General features: G+C 45.2%; 1 protein-coding gene across 15 annotated transcripts in view; it reads right to left on the bottom strand.

Moving 5' to 3' along the window:
* GRAMD1B (GRAM domain containing 1B) overlaps nt 1-16,630 on the bottom strand; it is a 273,173-nt gene that overhangs the window by 77,492 nt on the left and 179,051 nt on the right. The window contains exon 1 of one of the 15 annotated variants that reach the window (XM_055273554.2): nt 5,334-5,489. The exons of the other annotated variants lie outside the window; for them this stretch is intronic. The gene's annotated coding sequence lies outside the window, so the exon portion shown is untranslated. Of the gene's footprint in view, nt 1-5,333; nt 5,490-16,630 lie in introns of those variants that run through there. 15 annotated transcript variants of the gene reach the window in all.

Below are 16,630 nucleotides of genomic sequence, written 5' to 3'. Positions count from 1 at the left end.
TACTAATTACCACCAAAGAATGTGTGTGAACAGGAGACAAGACACATTGCTAAAGTTTAAGAGAAAGGCCAAACTGAGGCTCAGGGAATTCAGTACCACCCTGGAATTTCTAGAGTCCTGGCCCCTAGGACAGGCCAGTGACCACACTCTGGCTTACACTCCTCTACCCACTCTAGGATATTAGGAGACACTAAGCCCCTCTGCAAATCACCTCTTTGCAGAGGTAACTGACCTTTTCTTAATCCTGGATTAAGGTCTTAACGAGGGATGTCTGCTTGCCGGATGCCCCAGTTAAGATGCTGACATGTCGTCCTTAAAAACAGATCTTGAGTCCCTCCTGCCACTGGCCCTAGGCTTGAGTCACATGACCATCCCCTCCACCTTCCTCCACCTCAAGCCCACTCTTCCTTTAAACCAGAGACAACGAGCCGGCTTTGCCAGTTAACAGGGCTCACGGCGTGAAAACACTATTGTTAGGTTCCTGTGCTGCACTGGGAGCTGGTGAGAAACACAATGGCAGAGTGAGCGTGCGTGAGAGTATGTGTCAGTGTGTGTGGGTGTGTCTGAGTGTGAGTGTGCATGTGTGAGTCTGGGGGGAAGGAGATCATCATGAGTCACGAGAAACCAAAGGAGTCAAGGCAAGCGCCCTTGGCTGCTGTTACCTCCTGGCCCCCATTCTCATGCCCACGTGTCTCAAGAGGTTGATCAACGGGAGAAGTCAGGACACAAGACCCAGGAGGAAAGTAAGCACAGAATTCATTTTCAAGCATCAAATCCAGCTCCACTTTAATTCAGCCTGGACTCTCTAGAGGGCAATCAGGAGCACTCACATCCAGTTACTCAGAGAACTTCCCCTATTTCTCTTTCCATAGGATTGCATGGAGGTATGGACTCCAGGAAGTGCTGTCTGGTGCCTGGCTTTCTGCAGTTGTGCCCACACTGCTTTGAGAGGTTGCCAGGTCCTGTCTGGGTGTACCTACGATGCGGATTATTCACATCTATGGACATCTTTTCTTGGTGCCCATTTTTCCCATACATGTCCGACCATGACAGTCAGCCTGCTCAGTCACCCTCCCCCAGGGCAGCACCTGGGCTGCTCATGCATTTGTTTCCAGACAGGCCTTTTCCTGGTTAGGGATGCAATGTACACTTGACTCTTAAAGAGGAGGGTTCAGGCTAAGAGAAGAGTTACTGAAATGCTGCAATCCAAAACCCACTCTTTAAGACAGCATCTGCATTCATGGAGTATGAGCACTCAGATGGCATGACACTGCTGCGTGACCATGGATGTAGCTCACCCTTTCTCTAGGCCTCAGTTTCCCCATTTGTTATAAGGAGGAGTTGGTCTAAGATGACTTAGATGACCCTGTAGGTCATTTCCTGCCCTAAAGGTCCACAATCATTCTTTCTTTTTGAGACTGAGTCTCACTCTGTCGCCTAGACTGGAGTGCAGTGGCACGATCTCGGCTCACTACAAGCTCCGCCTCCGGGGTTCATGCCATTCTCCTGCCTCAGCCTCCCAAGTAGCTGGGACTACAGGCGCCCGCTACCACGCCCGGCTAATTTTTTGTATTTTTAGTAGAGATGGGGTTTCACCGTGTTAGCCAGGATGGTCTCGATCTCCTGACCTTGTGATCCATCCGCCTCAGCCTCCCAAAGTGCTGGGATTACAGGCATAAGCCACCTCGCCCGGCCCCCACAATCATTCTTCATCTCACAGCTCCGCAAGTGTTAAGAAGATGCAGAAAAGTTGGGCTCTGTGGCCACAGGAAGTGAAGCAGGAGAAGGCAGCCATGCTGACCACAGCCGATGGGACCAGCAACCCGGCTGTGCACTGCCGAACCCTGCCCTGTTTCTACCTTCTCTCTTCTGACCATTTCATCACCTCCAACTAACTACCTCTCCACTCCCTACCCCAGCGTCTTCCTGCCTCTTCAGAGAAGAACAGCTACACTGCCATGAGGGGGCGGGAGGCTGTGCTGGGCAGATGGGAGGCTTGCTCACTCTCTCTCTAAATGCTAAACCAATCCTCATTAAAGAGTTTTGGCTGGCTGGGAACAATGGCTCTTGCCTGTAATCCCAGAGCTCTGGAAGGTCGTGGCAGGAGGATCTCTTGAACTGAGCAGTTCGAGACCAGCCTAGGCAACATAACAAGACCTAGATTCTATTTAAGAAATTAAAAATTAGCCAGATGTGGTGACACATGTCTGAGGTTCCAGCTACTCCAAAGGCAGAGTCAGGAGGATCACCTGAGCCCAGGAGTTAACAGCTGCAGTAAGCCATGATTGCACCACTGCACTCCAACCTGGGTGACAAAGTGACTCATATACATATATATATATTCATTTCAAGCATTCAATTCATTTTCAAGCATTGAGTCCAGCTCCTCTTTAATTCAGCCTGGACTCTCCAGAGGGCAATCAGGAGTGCTTGCATGCAGTTACTCAGAGAACTTCCCCTATTTCTCTTTCCACAGGATGGCATGGAGGTATGGACTCCAGGAAGTGCTGTCTGGTGACTGGCTTTCTGCAGTTGTGCTCACACTGCTTTGAGAGGTTGCCAGGTCCTGTCTGAGTGTGTGTGTGTGTGTGTGTGTGTGTGTATATATATATATATATATATATATATATATATAGGTACAGCCTGACTCTTCCAATTTAAACCTAGTGGGGACTGGAAGGGAACGAGTCAGGAGAGAAGAGATCTAAGGATAAAAGTAGCCAAATGACAAGCTGCAGACACCGACTCACCCACGGGCACAAGCTATGACATCCTAGCAGTGCCTCACTCCCCACTGCAATCTCTTCTCACATCGCTGATAACATGGCCCACATGTTATCCCATCCCACAGTCCACACACTATCGATCATGCAGCCGTGCACCCACCCCAGATGCTGGAGCCCACCTGAGGTAGGCAGTACTGCAGAATAAGCCCCTGACCCTTGGCAAGGCCCTGTCCTCTACAAATGCAGGAGTGTGAAAGTCTAGCTTCCAGCAGGCCATAAAGCTCAGCATGGACCAAAATTACAACATGACCGTAAGAATAATTAACACATGTGGGCCTTGTCAATTGAAGCAAGTGAAGGAATGTACTAATCCCACCACTGATGATGTCAGTAAGGGGCATACCTAGAAAGCATCATACTCGGCAAGGCCTGTTGTTCAAAGATAAATCAAGACAGGGCGGGTCTAAAAACCCTGCCCTATGCAAAACTGTAAAGTAACTAGGCATGTTTAGACTAAAGGAGAGATGCCTCAAGGTAAACAGGATTTTGAGTATCTCAGAGGAGGAAGACAGAGCGGAAGAAAAGGGGAGAAAAGTCTTAACTTTTTTTTGTTTCTCCAGAGGGAGGTTATCAGATGGCATAATTGGGTTTGAAATAATAAGGAATATTATTCTAAGAGTTTAGGCCACTCTTACAAACATTGCAAGAGGCTGGTGCATAGGAGGTGAGTTCCTCGTCAAGAGATTGGTTTCACATCCTCATCTCAGTCCAGACTCCCTCTAAAAACCTCCCAACTCTGAGACATCAACTGTCTGCACAGTGCCCAGTAGCAGGTGACATCCAGCAAAGCCCCAGAGGAGGAGTGAGCACAGGGCCATGTGATTTTTGTACTGGAAACCACCAGGGATATCCATCTGCCTCTATTTTATAGATCCTTCTTCTCCAGATTGAGAGTTGGGGTCCTCCCTCTATTCCTGGGGGCCAGAAATATATCCATAGACTCACAGATCTCCAAAGTGGAAAGGCCTTTCAATCTCGCTCAGCCCAATTCCCACCCAAAGCAGGTATTGCCTCTGTAGCTTCCTCCAAAGAGGAGGTGATAAAAGTAGGAAAGGAAAAGAAACCATGGGGTGTCTTTCATTCACCTCCAAAAGAGTGGGTTGATATTCTTAACTAGATAACCAAATCCTTCTCTCAAGACAGGTTGACAAGTTGTGTCTCTCAATCCACTGAGGCCCTGCTCCTACTGCTCATTCTGGGTTCAGAGCGACCAAAGGTATCCAAATCCCCACCAAGAACAGAAATGGCCCTGTGCAGCTTCCTGGAAGTCTTGTGAAATATGCACAAGTGGGAGGTAGTGGATGCTAGGAAAGCTCTGCCCACTGCTGGGTCCCTGTATGCTGACATTTGTAGTCAAGATGGAAAACATCCACAGACACGCCCTGGAGGACTGGATGGTTTTCTTCTAAATAATCTAACATTTGACTCACCAAAATCCCTGATATCAGGATCTATAAAATACCATTGTCTGCTGTGTGGCATTAGAATTCTCTACTTGATCAATGGCCCTTTTCCAGCCTTGATTACTCCCAGACCTCACTGGGGAACGGGGTCAGATTGAAGCCGGGCAGCTCAGTCCTCCCAGATTGGCCATCTCTCCCAACCTGTACATACTTCATGCCACATTCGTAAGCAGCTGGACAAATAAGACTCCTAAGTAGTGAATAGAAAGAGAGATTAAAGAGTACAAGAAGAAAAAGAAACCTTGAGCTGGATACTAGACATGTGGTCCAACAGCACCATTTTCAGAAAAGTAGTAGTTGAGCAAAACCAAGAAGTTATAATGAAAACTTGGATGCATGCTGAACCGTGGCGCCCATTTTGGCTTGACAGAGCTCCCAAGGGTAATGCCTCCCACATACTCCTGGTTACACCCACCCCGACCCCCCACAGACACTTCTGTCCATCCTCCTTCCCTGAGGTCAGAAGACTGTGCAGAGGGTTAAATTTAACTCAGGGGACCGAGTTGGGCGTGGGTAGTAATTATAATACCTTGTACTTATGTCTAGCTATTCCCGGCCTGCAGCTTGTTTTCCTTCAATTCCCTCCAAAGAGGTCAGTGAGCCTTGTAGATGTGGCTTCTGGGCCCTCCTGGGACAGCCTTGCCAATGCTGTCCACATTGCCTGGTGGTGGAAACCAGGAAGGGATTTTTCTCCTCACTCTGTAAGCCACAAGACAGGGAGGACAAATGACAGGGCTGCCTTTGCAGAACAAGTCACACAGACTGAACTGAGGACTAGCCTGGGCTCAGCTCAGAGAACTGCTGGTCATTTAGTAAAGCACATAGAAAAGCCAGCTTGGCCAGGCAACCTTGCTGATAAGAGATTATTCAAATTGTGATCTCCAACTCAGATGATCAGTTAGTTTACCAGAAAAAAGAGAAAGATTTCATGAAAACTTATATAATACTCTTATCAATGAGGCAGTTCTGTTGTAAGAACTTTATAAATATTAATTCCTTTCTCATAACAATTCTATTTAACGAGCACTATCATAAGCCTATTTTAGAGGTGAGAAAAGAGGCAGAGATTGGCTGAGAAACTTACCCAAGAGCATACACATAGTAGCTGGTGGGGCTAGGATTCAAACCCAGGGGCCTGGCTCCAGGATACCTGCTCTTGACCACTAACGAGAAGCTACCCTGCTCAAATTCATGGGCCCCAGGCAGATATTCTGATGCACTAGGTCCCCACACGATTCTGATGACTAGCCAGGTTTGGGAATCACTAAGTCAGTGGTTCTCAAACTGTGGTGTGCTTATTGATAATCGGATTCCTGGGGCCCAGAAATTCTGGAATTGGAACCCAGAATCTGTAGTTTTAACAAGCACCTAAGGTGATTCTAGGGCAGCTGGGGCAGGAAAGGAAGGCACTGGAGAAAGGGCGCCTGCAGTCCTCCCACCTCACCCCACCCACTTGGGGCATAGAAACTGATGGGGGCACCTCACTGAAGTCTGCAGAGACCATTCTTTCTCGCACCAGGGCGGCTGCCCTAGAGGAGGGGAGCTGGTGGCTGTGAGGCAATTCTGTCCCTTAGCCTTGGTGACAAGGCTGCCTTCAGAGGAGGGGAGGGTATGTGACCAGAGACAGCTCACTGTCCTTCCACACTTGACACGCTGCACATCAGAGGGGGACAGGCAGTTGGTAACAGGGAAAGAAAAAGAGACTAGGCAGTCTGGCCCCTATCTCCCATGGCCAGAACAATGGCCTCTTCAGACCCCTGGCATCTGAACTGGCAGTCAGCCACCAGGAAAGAAAAGAGCTCGCTGTCCCTTTAAGGACGTCCTCTCTCCACAAAGGTCAGAAATGCCAGCTCAGCCTGCCCAGAGGCTGCCTTTTTGGCAGTTTGGGGCCCGGGGGCCCTGGTGGCAATACCCTTTCCAGCTGGTTCTCTGTGCACCTGCTGGCTTCTGAAGAAGGCAGGGCACCTGGATAACAACTGACGCTCCAGGCAATGCTCAGTGACAGGGCAGGAATGGCTGATGTGGAGGGAACCCAGGACCTCCTGTGCATCTCAAGTTTTCCTCCCAGGGAGAGTTAGCAAGAAATGGGTATTGGAGCAAGGTTGGAAAGCCACCTACAGGAGGAGGGGTGGGGTCAAAAAGAAAACTGGCCAAGGAGTGAATGCTCCAAGAGAGACGTATATGAACCAAAAGAGCAAAGGCTGACTGACAATTGGCCCAGAAATCACAAAGAGAACAGAGTAGAGAGTAGAAAGTTAGGAAGGAAAGGTGGTCGGGGGTTTGGTTGGAAGCAGTGGGGGGGTTAGGGCAAGGGCTTTTATCCTGCAGGCTGGGTTCAAATCCTGGTACTTGACTTTGGGTACCTTTCCTAACTTCTTAGCCTTGATTTATCTACAATATTGGCATACACTGAGCAGTAAATAAATATCAGAAACAAATACTGTCTGTTGTTAGGGCACTAGCCACTCCATGTGCGTCTTGGAGTCAGCTCAGATGTTCAGTCTCTCCTCAAGAGGCCTAATTCCCAAACCACACCCCTGGTTCTAGTAAATCATCTTGCAAATAATGCCATGAGCAAAGGGGGCCCTCATTAAGAAAACTGCATGGGCTGGTGCAAACCATGAGTCTTGTGGAAAAACAACTCAGAATTATTCAATTGCTAACAATATAAAGCAAGGTCAGCAAACTTTTTCTGCAAAGGGCCAGACAGTAAATACTTTAAGCTTTGCAGACCACACAGTCTGTCCTAACTACTGAACTCTGTTGTGATAGGGCAAAAGCAGCCACAGACAAGAAGTAAATGAAAGCCTGTGACTATGTCCTAGAACAAATGATAAAAACAGGCAGCGGGCTGAAGTTTGCTGACCCCTGAGATAAAGGATGGCATCAATGGAGGAAATGGCGAATCCTTCTGGGAAATGGGATCAAAGATATGGAGGCAGAAGCCCATTTCTTGACCTTCTACCTTAGGAATGCAAGTATTTTACCCAGTTACTTGACTTCCAAGAAAAGTTTCTGGGTAACACCAGCCAACTGCACTAACTTCTCTATTCCGGTTTCCTCAGCATTCATATCCAGAGTTTATAGGTATCTCTCTCCACTTCAAAGGTTTCTTTTCCTTGCTGTTATGTGACACTGGGAGCTGCCCAGAAGCAGGGTTTCCTCCTTTGGCCAACTGAGTGAGGGTTGAATGGCCACCCCCAAGGTGTCCACACCAATGTCCTTCATAGCAAATGTCCATCCCCTATCCAACTTCCCTGGCCACAGAGGTTTCAAGTCTGTTCTTCACCGGCTCCTTGAACAGCTACACATCTCAGAAAGTCCATGTATATTTTTATTCTTTCATTGATTCAGTTAAATAGGGGAGTGCCTACCATGCTCCAGGTAAATCTTAGAAAGCAAGCATTTCACCTCTACCTTGGTTGGCAGTGAAGGCTGGCAGAGAGGCTATGGTTGGAGTTCTCTCAGAAGGCTCTCTGAGATGTGTTTATTTCCCGCTCCCTGGTGTCTTCCCATCCAGAAGCTCAAGCACTGCAAAATGACAATTTCTTAACGGCAGTAAAATTGGGAGGTATAAAAAGTAAGCTGAGAATGAGGAAACAGTGAGATCAAGTGCAAAGGAGGTAGACAGGGAAGAAACAAATTCACTTCACTGTTCCAATTTAAAAAAAAAAAAAAGAAAAGAAAAACTACTCGCTAGGCTGGGCGCAGTGGCTCACGCCTGTAATCCCAGCACTTTGGGAGGCTGAGGCAAGTGGATCACCTGAGCTTACGAGTTCAAGACCAGCCTGGGCAACATGGTGAAACCCCGTCTTTACTGGAAATACAAAAAATTAGCCGGGCATGGTGGCACGCACCTGTAATCCCAGCTACTCGGGAGGCTGAAGCAGGAGAATCGCTTGAACCCAGGAGGCGGAGGTTACAATGAGCCAAGATCATGCCATTGCACTCCACCCTGGGCAACAAGAGTGAAATTCCATCTAAAAAACAAAACAAAACAAAAACCTACTTGCTGGCATCATTCTCTCGCATAGAATGACCTCATTCCACAAACCCACCCTATGTGGTCCCAGCTTTTCTTCAAAGCTGTGCTCCCAATGCTTCCTCCCCAGGGAGACTTCCCTGATAAATTCTCCCAGAGCACAAACTCTCCAGCATCCCGTGGAATTCTCCAGTACAATTCACGCCTGCTGATGTACATTATGCATGGTCTGTGAGTGCCTATGAGGTCTCTCATAACCCTCAGACTATTCGCTTCTCAAAGGCATCCCATGACATTTCCTTCCTTCCATGTTCCCTATGGGACCTTGTAACTGGCGAGTGCTCTTGGTTGTCTGGCCAAGGCCCTGCTTCAATGAAAGAGCTGCTATCTTACATTATCCCCAGGGATCTGGCATCACTGTTCATGCCACCATCCATGCATTCACATACACCAAGACATATGTGGAATGTTGGTGTGCCACTCAGTGCACTATAGATTGCTCTATATCTCATTTATAAACTGATATAATCCTCAAACCAACCTACTAAGGACAGGTACTAGGAAATACATAGCTGGCATAAAATAAAGTGGCTGAATTTTAGAAAAGCTAATGAAAAATATGGGGGAGTGATGGGAAGTGGTCGACAGTCACACTCTGGAAGGGGTACTCATCTACCTGGCACCTGATGCTAGGAAAATGGACATGACTGTCAAAGTCCCCTCTAATTCCATGATTGAGATTTATTTAGTCATCTAGGTTTTATAAAGGTAGATATAATATTATATCAAGGTATACTAATGTATTAATTTTTAAAATCACAGAAGGACTCAAAAAAAAGGCATAGGATAAGAATATATATACACTTAAACTTCAGGAGGAACTTCCTGTGAATAATTCCAGATGTAGAAACCATACAGGAAAAGAGTGATTGATGTGTTTATATTCAAACAAACCAACAAACTTACATAGGCTAAAAATCAGCCTAAAGTTAATGGACAAAAGAAATTCTGGGAAAGTACTTGCAACATGTATGACCAAAGGTTAATATCTTTATTAAAGAGTTCCAAGCAATAAAAAAGACAAACACGTCAACAAGAAAGGGAGCAAAGGACAAAAAAAAAAAAAAGCAATTCACAGAAGAAATATAAATAGATCATACGAAAATTAATAACATGTTACCAATGATCAAAGAAATGCAAACCAATGTAACTCTGAGATACCATTTTTGAAATATCAGATTGGCAAAGGCTAAAAAGAATGGAAATACCGAGGCAAGGAAGGACACGGGGAGGAAGCAAGTACTCATGACTTGCTGCTTGGTGTGTAAGCTGGAACAGCCTCTCCGAAGGGCAGTTTGGACTAGAGACCCAGAAATCTGGCTTCTAGGTTTCTATCTAAAGAATGCTAGTACCTGTAATCCCAGTACTTTGGGACGCTGAGGCAGGTGGATCACCTGAGGTCAGGAGTTCCAGACCAGCCTGACCAACATGGAGAAACTCCGTCTGTACTAAAAATACAAAAAACTAGCAGGGCGTGTTGGCACATGCCTGTAATACCAACTACTTGAGAGGCTGAGGCAGGAGAACTCCTTGAACCCGGGAGGCGGAGGTTGTGATGAGCCGAGATCACGCCATTGCAGTCTAGCTTGGGCAACAAGAGCGAACTCCGTCTCAACAAGAAAAAGAAAAAAAAAGAAAAGAAAAATGCTAGTCATGACATTTATTTTTAAATTAAAAAAACTACAAATAAGCTCAATGTCAAATACAAGTAGATTGGACAGACAGGGATGCATGTTTGTGATGCTATCCTTAAAATTAACTCTGAAAATCAACACTTATTGTTATAGAGAGATCAGATATTGTTAATTATCAGAATATATAGGATGACTTAAATGTATGTGTCTATCTATCTATAATATATATAGAAAAAATAGCTTGAAGGATATAAACCAAAATGCTAATATGGGGTGGTATTATGACCAATTTCTTTTCCTTTTGGCTCTTTATATTTTCTAATTTTTATACAATGCCCATGGATAATTTGTGTTAAAAAAACAACAGTCAAACAAATTATAATTACTGATAACTTTCCCTTCACATTATTAGTTAATTCTAATTTTCTAAAGAGAAGACATATGTAAGAGAACTCTAAAAAGCAAAAATACTATACAAATGCAAAGTGTCATCAATTATCCAGCAAATACTTTTTGAGCACCAACTACATGTAAAGCCTTGTAGAAAGTACACTGAGAAAATAAGAGAAATTAGGATAACTCAGCTGGGTGCTGTGGCTCATGCCTGTAATCCCAACTCTTTGGGAGCCCAAGGTGAGCGGATCACTTAAGCCCGGTTGTTTGAGACCAGTTTGGGCAACATAGTGAAATTCTGTCTATACAAAAAATACAAAAAAAAAAAAAAAAAAAAAAAAAAAAAGCTGAGTATGGTGGTGTACACCTATAGTCTTAGCCACCTGGGAGGCTGAGGTGGGAGGACCACTTGAGCCCAGGAGGTCAAGGGTACAGTGAGCTGTGGTCATGCCACTGCACTCCAGCCCATGTGACAGAAACCTTATCTCAAAAAAAAAAAAAAAAGAAGATAGAAAAATTAGGATAACTCTTTACTGTTAGAGAAGATTTAATATGTTATAAAAGACAGAATGATATCTAACCCAAGACATTGAAATTATAGGAATCCATAGTGCTCAGAGAATAGAAAACAATTAATTTCTACTCGCGGATCAATTAAATCTGCAAAGATTTCTTCAGGGAGGAGGTACTGAAACTAAATTCTGAAGGATAACTGGGATTTCCGTAGGCAGAAACACTAAGCATAAGCAAAGGAACAGTAGAACTAAATACTGCAGGGATAGAAACGGTATGTGACATGTCTTGGAATGGATGAGGGTGTCGGTAGCTGCAATAAGAGAATGGACTGAGTGATGAGGCTGGACAGTCAGGATGGGGACAGCCAAGAGAACACCCTGCATGCCGTTCAGGGTGTCAACTGTATTTTGTAAGTAATGGGAATCAAATTCAGGGTTTGGGTTTTGTTTGTTTGTTTGTTTGTTTGAGATAGGGTCTCTCTCTGTGACCCAGGCTGGAGTGCAGTGGTGTGATTATGGCTCACTGAAACCTCAACCTCCTGGCTCAAGTGATCCTTCCGCCTCAGCCTCCTGAGTAGCTAGGACAACAGGTGCACACCAGCACGTCTGGCTAATTTTTTTTTTTTTTGGACATGGGGTCTCACTATGTTGCTTAGGCTGGTTTTGAACTCATGGGTTCAAGCAATTCTCTACCCTTAGCCTCCCAAAGTGCTGAGATTACAGGCGTGAGCCACCACATTTAGCCCAAATTCAGGTGTTGAAGAAGGGTTGGTAATGTTACTTGTATGACAGCTGAATGAAAATTGGACCCATTTGTTTGGAGTTTTTTGTTTTTAAGAGACAGGGTCTCACTCTGTCACCCTGGCTAGAGTATAGTAGCATGATTATGGTTGATTGTAACATCCTTGAACTCCTGGGATCAAGTGATCCTCCTGCCTTGGCCTGCCACGTAGCTGGGATTACAGGTGTGAGCCACCAAGCCTAGCTCTGAACTTAAAAATTAAGAGACTATACAGCCAGAGAAAGTAATGAAGTACTGACACATGCTACAACTTGGATGAAACTTGAAAATATTACGCTAAGTGAAAGAAACCAGAAAAAAAAGTCCATATAATTCCATTCATATTAAAGTCCAGAACTGGGCATGGTGGCTCACGCCTGTACTCCCAGCACTTTGGGAGGCTGAGGTGGGTGGATCACCTGAGGAAAGAGCAGGAGTTCAAGACCAGCCTGACCAACATGGTGAAACCCTGTCTCTATTAAAAATAAAAAAAACAGTTAGTCAGGCATGGTGATGCATGCCTGTAGTCCCAGCTACTCGGGAGGTTGCGGTGGGAGGATCGCTTGAATCCGGGAAATGGAGGTTGCAGTGAGCCCAGATTGAGCCACTGCACTCCAGCCTGGCAACAGTGTAAGACTCTGTCTCAAAAATAAAATAAAATAAAATAAAGTCCAGAATAGGGAAATCTATAGAAATAGAAAGTGGTTGCCTAGAGCTGGGCTGAGGGGTGAGGGTGAGTAAGGGACTGCTAGGTAAATGGTATGGGGATTCTTTTTGAGGTGTTGAGATGTAAAGTTGACTGTGGTAATAGCTACAAATTAAAGGCCACTGAATTGTACATCTTAAATGAGTGAATTGTACAGTATATCATTATATCAAAATGAAGCTATTTTAAAAGGGGAAATCAGTCAGGTGGCTGTTGCACCATGCCAAGCAAGACACTAGAAGGTGATAAATTAGGAAGGTGGCAAGAGTCATGGGAAACAGAGTAGTACAAGTCAGGGAGACACTGCAAAGACAGAACCACATGGGGAGTGAGGAAGAACAATGAAAAAATGCTGCAAAAGCTCCCAGTATAAATGACTGGGAGAGGAGGACATGAAGAGGAGGTTGGATGGGAGATAGTTATAAATTTGTTTTTCATGCAGCAAATGCATGAAGCTTAGCCTGTCCCAAGAAGAGGAGAAAGAGGGAGAGAGGTGCACATTCATAGTTCATATTCCTTTTCCTGGCAATGATGTGGCTAAGGGTACCTTGTGACTAATGATGACAACTATGAATTATATTATAGCACTAGTGATCAGCATAAAAGTTGTCCTAACTTATGCCTAGAAACACACTTAGGAGAATTTATCCACAGAAAGCAGTTAAGACTACAACAAGCAAGAAAAAACAATTCTATAGCTGCACACACAATACTCTTCAGCATTTAACAGCACTAAGTACTTACTGCACCAAGCACAGATTTTTGTAAAAAGGAGAACTATCATTGCTGCTATGAACATACTGGCTTATACAAAGAAAGCTCAATAGCTAAATGGTAATGGTTGGCTCCTGTTACTCATAGGCCCCACAAGAGTACAAATGTATTTTGCTTATTTATATCAAAGAAAGCAAGAACGTGAAGTAGAAACTCTTGGCTAATGAAATCAGGGGATTAACAGAAATCATTTGAACATGCCAGAGTTAACAGACGCAAGATAAACGCATAAAAAGGTGCACTTTAGATCAAGAAGAAGCCTGAGGAAAATAATGTGCAACCAGCGCAGCAGATCACCTTCAAAAGCTCAGTGGTCAGTTCCCAAAATTTGCATCCTGAGGTTTGTCAAGTTAAGCCTCTAGAAAATAAAGGAGCTTTGCATGTCATTGTCATAATGTCCCTGGATGTAAACTATGACCATTCAATAAGAAAAAAAAGTTGAGGTCACTTCAGGGAAGCAATTATGAAACAAAGAGTCTCCCAGTCTCAGGAGAAAGGGCCCAAAAAGAGGTCTGAACTGAAAGATAAATCTATTTGCACTACAGTATAAGAGGCATCTGAGTTTTCCAGTGGAATTTTCCTATAAGACCCTACCTGAAAGGGAGGTCCGGCTCTGGCTACCCCCACGACAGCAGGCACTCTGCTAGAGCAACAACCAGTTCTGACTCATCCTTTTATGCTTGCCACCTAGCCCAGTAGGTACTCAAGAAATGTCAGTTTAGTAAACAAACAATTAATTCAAGACGGGGCAGAAAGAATCCAGTGGAAACTCAGGAAGAATATTAAAGGTCTTGTACACTAAAGATCCTTAGCATGAAGCCCCCGAAGGTCCGAGAGACCAATCTACTGCTCTAATCCTGCCCATCATCTTAGAGATGAGGTCATTGGTGCCTTGCCCAAAGTCACACTTCCAGTAAATGTAGAACAAGTTCCAGCCTCCAGTGCAGTGGTCAAGTGACCATACCCTTGTGGGACAGGAGATGGAAGAGCTCCAGCAATGAGACCAAAACACATGACTGGGGAGGCTGTTCACTTGAAAGGAAGGGCCAAACTGACTGATAGTGACCGTGTGTCCTAAGAAAGACACTACTAGAAAAATAATAATGATCAGAACTCTCTGGACCCACCTAAGGCATGAAAAACAATAGTAAACTTTAAGTGCAGGAAAGGCAAGGACTGTAGCCATGTTTTCTGTATATAGTGCCAAATATAAAACAAAAAAAATGTAGGGGCAGCTAACTTTTATAACGTGCCAGGCCCCATCCCAAGAGCATCAACACGAATTATTTCATTGAATCCTGACAGTCTTCACAACAGCCCTCTGGGGTAGATGTCATTAACCCCATTTTATTTTATTTTATTTTATTTGTCATTTATTTACATATTTTTTGAGATAAGGTCTTGCTCTGTCGCCCAGGCTGGAGTCCAGTGGTTAGATCTCGGCTCACTGCAACCTCTACCTCTGGGGTTGAAGCTATTCTCATGCCTCAACCTCCCAAGTAGCTTGGATTACAGGCATGCGCCACCACACCCAGCAAATTTTCATATTTTTGGTAGAGATGGGGTTTCACCATGTTGGCCAGGCTGGTCTCAAACTCCTGGCCTCAAGTGATCCGCCTGCCTCAGCCTCCCAAAGTGCTGAGATTACAGGTGTGAGTCACCACGCCTGGCCAACCACATTTTATAGATGAGAGAATCAAGGCTTGGGGACAGTAAGTAACTTCTCCATAGTCATACCAGTAGTGAGCAGCAGAACCATGTGCATCTGTCCCCAGAGGCCCACCGCATAGCTGAAGGGAGGGTATTCTGTGTTCTGGGCAGCCATTTATCCCCTCGCTGCAACAACGAGGCACCTGCTGAGAAGCATAGCCTGCCTCCTCCAAATGGGAGACTCTCAAACCCAGACTCGGAAACCTACTCAGTGCTCATTTCCCAAGATTTCCATTCTCTGGGGCTTGTCCTCCTAGCCTTTGCATATTGCCATAGATTTTTAAAAGAGAAAAAAAAAAGGCCTCACACGTATGGGCAATGTTCTAATGCTTAAGTGAATGGTGAACAGACAGTGTTCATCTTTACACTGTATGGATACATCATATACATTTTTGTGTATGCATGATATACTTCACAATTTTTTTGTAATAACTCCTAACCCAGCCCTGAAGTGACAGCCACCAGATCAGCTGTGACATCCACCATGGCTCCCTATGAGGGAAGGTAGACTGGGGAAACTATTTTCTACTGCATCACTTACTGATAAAGAGCACACCACCATCCAAAAAGGATGACTGCACCCCCTCAGCAAACCTTCTCTCAATTGTGAAATATAAAGCTACCGATTCCTACCAGCTCAACATTTCGCTCATCAAGGAGTGTGGAGGTCAAGAGCACAGGCTTTAGAGCAGCACCTCTTCAGTGTTATCCCAGTTCTGCCATTTATTATATGGTCTTGGGCCAGTTATTTAAGACCTGTTTGAGACTCTGTTTCCTAACATATAAAATGGGGAAAAAACAAACAAACAAACAAAAAACCACCTTTCCTGTAGGGTTGTATTAAGGTTGTATGAGATTTTTTTTAAATGGAAAGCTCACAGAGGCATCATGATGTAATTTCTAAAGCTCTTCCCACACTGAGGATGTGTGTACTCCAGTTCTCAGCCCCAAGCATCCGGCCCACTGAATTGGAAAGTGCATCTCCATGCTCTTTAGTTGTCCTGAGCCTGAGGGCTTTTCCCACTGAGTCTAGCAAGCCCAGGCCTCTGCCTCACTTTTGAGGTTGTCTGTAGGTGAGCCCTGTTTTGCCACTTAAACGTCTACCCTTGCATGGCCACATATCCCTGTCCTGACCGGGCTGCTCAGCTCCCTCCCTTCCCAAGGCCCTCAGTCTGATTTCTGTGGCCCAGTCTTGCTTCTCCCTTGCCTGAGATCCGCTCATTATTTTTTTTTCTTTGAGATGGAGTTTTGCTCTTGTTGCCTAAGCTGGAGTGCAATGGAACAATTTTGGCTCACTGCAACCTCTGCCTCCGGGTTCAAGCGATTCTCCTGCCTCAGCCTCCCGAGTAGCTGGGATTACAGGTGCTTGCCACCACACCCAGCTAATTTTTTTTATTTTTAGTAGAGACGGAGTTTCACCATGTTGGCCAGGCTGGTCTCAAACTCCTGACCTCACGTGATCCACCCACCTCAGCCTCCCAAAGTGCTGGGATTACAAGCATGAGCCACCACGCGCGGCCTGCTCCTCTCTCTTGAAATCTCAATGGACTTCATTCTCCAAGGATCAACCCACATCCCATCTCCTCCATTCAGCCCTTCTCAATTTATTTTGCCCATTACTACCTCTCCGTCTCTGTCCTTGCAGGTCTTTGGCAATTGTACAAGTGACCCCTGAACAACATGGGTTTGAGCTGTGCAACTCCAAATACATGCAAATCTTCTTTCACCTCTGCCGCCTGAGACAGCAAGACCAACCCCTTCTCTTTCTCCTTCTCAGCCTACTCAATGTGAACACAATAAGGATGAAGACCTTTATGACAATCTGC

Source organism: Symphalangus syndactylus, chromosome 3 (genome assembly GCF_028878055.3).
Source record: "Symphalangus syndactylus isolate Jambi chromosome 3, NHGRI_mSymSyn1-v2.1_pri, whole genome shotgun sequence".
In the NCBI taxonomy this organism is placed as follows: Eukaryota; Metazoa; Chordata; class Mammalia; order Primates; family Hylobatidae; genus Symphalangus; species Symphalangus syndactylus.
Note: the sequence above shows the minus strand (reverse complement) of the source record. Positions and strands in the feature narration are given on the sequence as shown.